We start from the raw sequence: 8,060 nt of genomic DNA, 5'->3' as shown, positions 1-8,060 counted from the left end.
ATTTCAAGAAAGATTGCTTTGATTGGAAAAGGAAACAAAAAGACCCGAACAATTCTGATGTTGATAATGCTGCTATTGCTACTGAATTTAATAGTTTGCATGTCATGAATGTGTCTGAAGAAGAATTTGACAAAAATTGGATTCTTGACACAGGGTGCACTTTCCATATGTGCCCTGATAGGTCTTGGTTTTATAACTATAGGGAGACTGAACCTAGGAAGGTTTACATGGGAGACAATAATTCTCAAAATGTGATTGGAGTTGGTGACATAGCCATCAGGATGTACGATGGGGCCGTCACGCAACTTAGAAATGTTAGATATGTCCCAAATTTAAAGAGGAACCTCATTTCCTTAGGTTCTCTGGAAGATGAGGGATATACCTTCAAGTCTGGTAACAAGATTTTGAAAATTATGAAGGGTTCTCTTATAGTTATGAAGAGGCCTGAGAGGAATGTGCTGTACTATCTTGAGGGTAGAACTAAAATACCATTTGATTCTAGCCTCCTTCCTGTGAGTAAAGACAAAACTGAACTTTGGCATAACAGAATGGGTCACATTGGGTTTAAAGGTCTAAAATCTTTAAGTAATCAGAAATTACTTGGAAAAGATGACATTGAAACTATGGAATTCTGTGAAACTTGTGTTTTGGGTAAGTCTCATAAGGTGAGCTTTGAAGCTAGCTCTCATAGGACCAGCAGACCATTGGACTATGTCCATGCTGATCTATGGGGCCCGGAGAAGCACTCCACATTTGGTGGGAGCAAGTACTTCTTGTCCTTAGTGGATGATTACTCAAGAAAGGTTTGGATTTATCCTTTGAAGGCTAAGTCGGAAACTTTTGGAAAATTCAGAATTTGGTTAAAGTCTGTTGAGAATCAGTTAGATAAGAAACTTAAAACGTTAAGAACTGATAATGGGCTTGAATTCTGTAATAGCGAATTTGACAACTTCTACAAGCAGAAAGGTATAACAAGACACAGAACTGTTAAATACACACCTGAACAAAATGGGGTCGTTGAAAGAATGAACAGGACCATAATGAACAAAGTTAGGTGTATGTTGATTAGCTCTGGCTTTGCGAAAGGTTTTTGGGCTGAAGCTGCAAGTACTGCAACTTATCTGATTAATAGGTCTCCATCCAGCAGTATAGGGTTTAAGACCCCACAGGAGTTGTGGACGGGAGAGCCTCTAAATCTGGAACACTTGAGGGTGTTTGGATGTGCTGCATATGCACATCAATCTGAAGGGAAACTTGAGCCCAGGGCTGTCAAGTGTGTGATGTTAGGGTATCCCGAGGGTGTGAAGGGCAATAGGTTATAGGTTTTAGGGGTCCAAGGCATTAAGATTATTAACAGCAGGAATGTAGTCTTTAATGAATCTGAGATGCCATGTCTAAAACAGAAAACCGAAGAAACTAACAAATCTGAAACTGAGAAGAGTATTCAGACTGAGGTGAAGCTGACTAGGCTAAATTCACCTACACCTGGGAATGACGAAAATGACCCTATACATCATGAAAATGAAAATGAAATTGAAATTGAACCTGAACCTGAACCTGAAGAGGTGACTGAACTTCAAGATAACATTGAACCAGTTGAAGTTGAACATTTTAATGATCAGCCACCTAATCAAGATTATCAGCTTACTAGGGATCGGGGGAGGAGGCAAATCAGGCCAAATCCTAGATATGAATCCCTAAACTTGACTGATTTTGCCTTGGTTTCAGGTGAAGCCCTTGAACAGATAGAACTTGCTAGTTATGAACAAGCTGTTAATGGAAAATGTTCTGAAAATTGGCTAAAAGCTATGCGGGAAGAAATGGAATCTCTAATGGAGAATAAAACTTGGAAGTTAGTTAACAAACCTAAGGATCATAGGATAGTTCAATGTAAGTGGATTTACAAATTGAAAGAAGGAAATAATCCTAGTGATCCTCCTAGGTATAAGGCCAGATTAGTGGCGAAAGAGTTCACTCAAAAGGAGGGGGTTGATTACAATGAGATATTCTCTCCTGTGATAAAGTACAAAACAATCAGACTGGTTCTTGCATTGGTTGTTCAGTACAACTGAGAACTGGAATAGCTAGATGTCAAGACTGCTTTCCTACATGGGGAATTAGAAGAGGATATTTACATGAGTCAGCCTCAAGGTTTTGAGGTGAAAGGTAAAACTAACTGTGTGTGCAAATTAGAAAAATCTCTGTATGGGCTTAAACAAAGCCCTAGACAGTGGTACATAAGGTTCGATACCTATGTTCTGAAGATAGGTTTTAAAAGGAGTGAATATGATGCATGCATATACTATAATGATAGTAAGGAGGGCTGTGAGGTCTACTTATTGCTGTATGTAGATGACATGCTTCTAGCAAGTTCAAGTAAGACTGAAATCACTAAGATGAAGAACCTTTTAAAATCAGAATTTGATATGAAAGATTTGGGGAGTGCTAACTAAGACTGAGGAGGAATTTAGAGAAATGAGGAACATACCCTACGCTAATGCTATAGGTTCCGTCATGTTCTCTATGATAACAACCAGGCCTGACTTAGCCTATGCTATAAGTTTTTTGGCAGATTTATGTCAAACCCAGGAAAGCCTCATTGGGCAGGTTTGAAATGGTTGTTAAGGTACATTGTTGGTACATTAAATCTGGGTCTAGTGTATGAAAAGAGATCTGAAAAACTTACTCTAAAGGGGTATGTAGACTCTGATTTTGCTGGTGACAAGGATAGCAGAAAGTCTACCACAGCGTACTTTTTTACACTAGGTGACAATTGTATAACATGGAAGTCACAGCTGCAGCCTTTAGTTACTTTGTCAAGTACTGAGGCAGAATATGTTGCCATAACTGAGGCTGCTAAAGAATGTACTTGGTTAAAAGGAATTTTAAAAGAATTGAACTTCATGCATGATACACCTGTTATGTTTACTGATAGTCAAAGTGCTTTATTGCTTTGTAAAAATCCTGTTTACTATGAAAGAACTAAACATATTGAGGTAAAGTATCATTTTATACGTGAGAAACTGTCTCAAGGTGAAGTTAATCTTGTTAAAATTCACACTGATAGGAATCCCTCTGATATGGGAACAAAAATTCTACCTGCAAGTAAATTTAGATTGTGCTTATCTTTATTACACATTGACACTGGTTAATTTTTCTTGCAGGTGGTGGGCGATGATTATGAACAGTTCTTCCATGTGCAAATTCGCAACCAAGAGAGAGTGTTAGGAGAACCAAGGTGAAGAATGTGAGGATATGGTTCACTTGATGGGAGTGAGGTTGACACAATAAGGTCTTCCACGTTTTGGCAGAGGCATGGTCTTCCTACCTTCCCCTTTAGATGTACTCTCTACCATTTAAATAGAGGAGCAGCTCTCGATCTCTATAATTTTCCCAGCAGAAGGAGGAGTTCTCGATTTTCATAGAAAAGGGTGATGGTTCTTCATTGGTTTTTTCCCCTCTCTCTTTGGAAGGCAATTGGCATAGCATGGGGCTGTTCCTGAGCCTGGAAAAACACCCATAAATCGAAGAAGAAACTGCTGAAACGAGGGAGGAAAGCTGGACAGATTTCGGCCAAGAAGGGGTTGTATTCTTCCGGTTCTATTTTTCTTGTTTTTGCCTTGAATCTTGTTTGTTGATTGTTGTTTTGGTTGATTGAACTCCTAGGATCCCCAACACTATCCCAACCTACTTCTATCGAAACCCCTAGGAACACCTACTTTATTTGTGGACAACTCCTAATCGAGCCTGACAGTAACTTAGTATACCATCTCCTTGCAGGTCCATCTAGTTTTATATGAAAACCTTGACATTTAAGCATGGGACTTGATTTCTTCAACCTCATCTGGGTCATGTACTCAAATAGGTGGTACATCATATCACCTTTTCTATTATACTTCTCTATGATGGGACGGATGATTATTTGAAATTAGAACATCCTTATCTTTTTTGAGAACTAGCTCGTATGATCTTACAGGTTGATCTTCATATTGCTTATATATATGAGTAGAATATAAAGAGTTGCAAGGGCAGAGCCAGGAAATTCTTTCAGTGCTAGTGCAATTTAATCGACGTCAAATTTTAAGTTTTTGGTGATGGATTTAATGATGAAAAAAATATAAAATAATATCACAAAAATACTAAGAATGACATAGTTCATAAGTTACACTTATTCCTTTTGAATTTTTATACTTTAATATCATTATACAACAACTTCATTATCATTCTCCAAAAATGTATCTCATTCAAAAAATTAAATTTCTATAGTAGGATGTATTGCCACAAAAAATTAGAATATCTCGTTGTTACATAAAAACTCTGTCAATTTATAGATGTATCATAACGAAGTTGGGAAGATAAAACTTCGATCAATCATATTACAAGTGCATATTACATTTATCTTTAACATACTAATTCAACAATAATGACAAGTGAACTTCCACTTATTTATGCACAGATGAGTGACTGAAACTGGCGAAATAGTCTATTTTTCAATAATGAGAAAAGAAGAGGAAGCTGTCTAAGAATACGTAAGAGCAAAGTTTACATCAGAGACATAAAAAAAATGAATCAAATTACCCAAATAAAGCTTTTTAAAGATTCACTGCCAATTTTTTTAAACTTTCCACCAATCACATAATCCATAATTAATTTCCTAAAATCGATAAAACCAAAAAGAAAAAAAAATCTTTCTTTGTTCCACAATTAATCACTTAATACCAAAAGCATCAAATGATTCAAATCCTAGACTTCAAAAATACTCCTTAGATCCAAGGTGAAGAATGTGAGGATATGGTTCACCTAACCCCACCCAATGTTGTGACTTGATGGGAGTGAGGTTGACACAATAAGGTTTTCCACGTTTTGGATCCCAAAAGTTGACAAATATTGTCCATCTCACCATTGAATTCCAAATATGGAGCTTAGAATGTGCATGGGCCCAAAGTTCAATAATTGTTCACATTGGACCATATGAGGCTCCGCCCAGCAGAAGGAGGAGTTCTCGGTTTTCATAGAAAATGGTGGTGGTTCTTCATTGGTTTTTTCCCCTCTCTCTTTGGAAGGCAATTGGCATAGCATGGGGCTGTTCCTGAGCCTGGAAAAACACCCATAAATCGAAGAAGAAGCTGCTGAAACGAGGGAGGAAAGCTGGACAGATTTCGGCCAAGAAGGGGTTGTATTCTTCCGGTTCTATTTTTCTTGTTTTTGCCTTGAATCTTGTTTGTTGATTGTTGTTTTGGTTGATTGAACTCCTAGGATCCCCAACACTATCCCAACCTACTTCTATCGAAACCCCTAGGAACACCTACTTTATTTGTGGACAACTCCTAATCGAGCCTGACAGTAACTTGCTATACCATCTCCTTGCAGGTCCATCTAGTTTTATATGAAAACCTTGACATTTAACCATGGGATTTGATTTCTTCAACCTCATCTGGGTCATGTACTCAAATAGGTGGTACATCATATCACCTTTTCTATTATACTTCTCTATGATGGGACGGATGATTATTTGAAATTAGAACATCCTTATCTTTTTTGAGAACTAGCTCGTATGATCTTACAGGTTGATCTTCATATTGCTTGTATATATGAGTAGAATATAAAGAGTTGCAGGGGCAGAGCCAGGAAATTCTTTCAGTGCTAGTGCAATTTAATCGACGTCAAATTTTAAGTTTTTGGTGATGGATTTAATGATGAAAAAAATATAAAACAATATCACAAAAATACTAAGAATGACATAGTTCATAAGTTACACTTATTCCTTTTGAATTTTTATACTTTGATATCATTATACAACAACTTCATTATCATTCTCCAAAAATGTATCTCATTCAAAAAATTAAATTTCTATAGTAGGATGTATTGCCACAAAAAATTAGAATATCTCGTTGTTACATAAAAACTCTGTCAATTTATAGATGTATCATAACGAAGTTGGGAAGATAAAACTTCGATCAATCATATTACAAGTGCATATTACATTTATCTTTAACATACTAATTCAACAATAATGACAAGTGAACTTCCACTTATTTATGCACAGATGAGTGACTAAAACTGGCGAAATAGTCTATTTTTCAATAATTAGAAAAGAAGAGGAAGCTGTCTAAGAATACGTAAGAGCAAAGTTTACATTCAGAGACATAAAAAAAATGAATCAAATTACCCAAATAAAGCTTTTTAAAGATTCACTGCCAATTTTTTTAAACTTTCCACCAATCACATAATCCATAATTAATTTCCTAAAATCGATAAAACCAAAAAGAAAAAAAAAATCTTTCTTTGTTCCACAATTAATCACTTAATACCAAAAGCATCAAATGATTCGAATCCTAGACTTCAAAAATACTCCTTAGATCCACGAAATCATCCAAAAACCCTCCAAAAGTTCATTTATTTTGAGTTACCTAAAAAGTCCCAAAAGTTGACAAATATTGTCCATCTCACCATTGAATTCCAAATATGGAGCTTAGAATGTGCATGGGCCCAAAGTTCAATAATTGTTCGCATTGGACCATATGAGGCTCCACCCTTGAAGAGTTGATTAAACTTTCAGCGCTTCTATCTTCATGGTGACGGAATTGCTTGCACCTTCTATCATGAGAATCAATATCCTTCACGAGTCTATCAAAAGCAGTAAATCTACTCATTTGACGATCTTTTCACCTTTTATCAAATAAGTTGTCATAGGTTTTCGATACCCATATGTTGCTACTATTCTCATGGAAAAACTTGTTATTGGCTCTACATCATTTTAACTAGATTCTACTTGTAGATATATCTTTGAATCCTCTATTATTGCCCACAGAAAAGCATTTTTCGTAGTCAATGCTTTGAAGCTTTCTGCCATCGCCAGTATGGTTTTGCCATAGATAGTTTCTTACATTGGCGACAACATTAAGTGGGAGGGAGAATGGCTTGCAACTTCATTGGAGTCTCTTCCTGTTCGGATTCATGTTGCTGTTAACTGGATCATGCTGTGCTCCTCAACTCCGATTTCTAGTATCTTCACTTCTTCCTAATTTGCCTTAGCTTATTTCATCAAGTTGCGGATTTCTGTGATTTTTTCTCCTTCATTTAGTGAATTCGTGGTTATCTTTACTCTGATTTCACATGGACGATACTAATTTGTTGACCATAGAATTATGATCAACAAATTCCTCTTACATGAGCTTTCTCAAAAGTGAGGCTCAATCGTATTGTGGCTTGGGCTTGCCAAGAGTGAGCTAGCCTACTCGTATTATCCCTTTTTTTTTAATCCTAAAAGTTATTGAATTCTTACAACAAATAAAAAATTGTATGACCAACTATAAAGAGTAATGATCTTATATATAATGGTGTACAGATTGATGACATGAATAGTATTAACTAATTTCTTGTCATTTCATTATCTCTTCTTTTTTCACTATTTTCTACATCATCAATATATAAACCAATCTGTACAATAGTACAAATAACATTACTCAATTATACATATGTGACATATTACAATAAAAAATTAAAAAATAAATATTACAACAACTTTAGGCATGACTTGGGCTCTCCAAAGGAACATGGACTCGACTCGGCCAAAATTTGAGCAATCAAGAAACAAGTTGGTGGACAGCCAGAACCGGGTTTTTTCGTACCGGCTCGCCATCCAGTCCAGTTGCCAACCGTACTGGCACATTAATTGGAGCCTTAAATTCACACCCAAATTCCCCCAAACAATTCCAGCAAATTTGATCCATGCGCAGACACCATATGTGCGTGGGACCTACTTTTAGATTCCAATAAATCCCTGAAACAATTACAACAGGTTAAATGCATATTTGATCCTCAATGTTTCTGTAAAATTTCAATTTGATTCTGAGAATTTTTTTTGGTCCAAATCAGTCAGTAATTTTTATTTTATTATTATTATTTAAAAAAAAAAAAAAGAGGTTATCAACATGGTCATTCTGTATTAACTCCACTATGTATAGTATATGTATCTCATTGCTGAACAAGCCTTAGTAGGGGCGGTAGCTCTGTTCGGCCCATCTACCCACGAGCGAGCTCAAGCTCATTCAAGCACG

The sequence above is a fragment of the Olea europaea genome, chromosome 10, assembly GCF_002742605.1.
Source record: "Olea europaea var. sylvestris chromosome 10, O_europaea_v1, whole genome shotgun sequence".
Taxonomy (NCBI): Eukaryota; Viridiplantae; Streptophyta; class Magnoliopsida; order Lamiales; family Oleaceae; genus Olea; species Olea europaea.
This window is presented reverse-complemented; position numbering follows the sequence as displayed.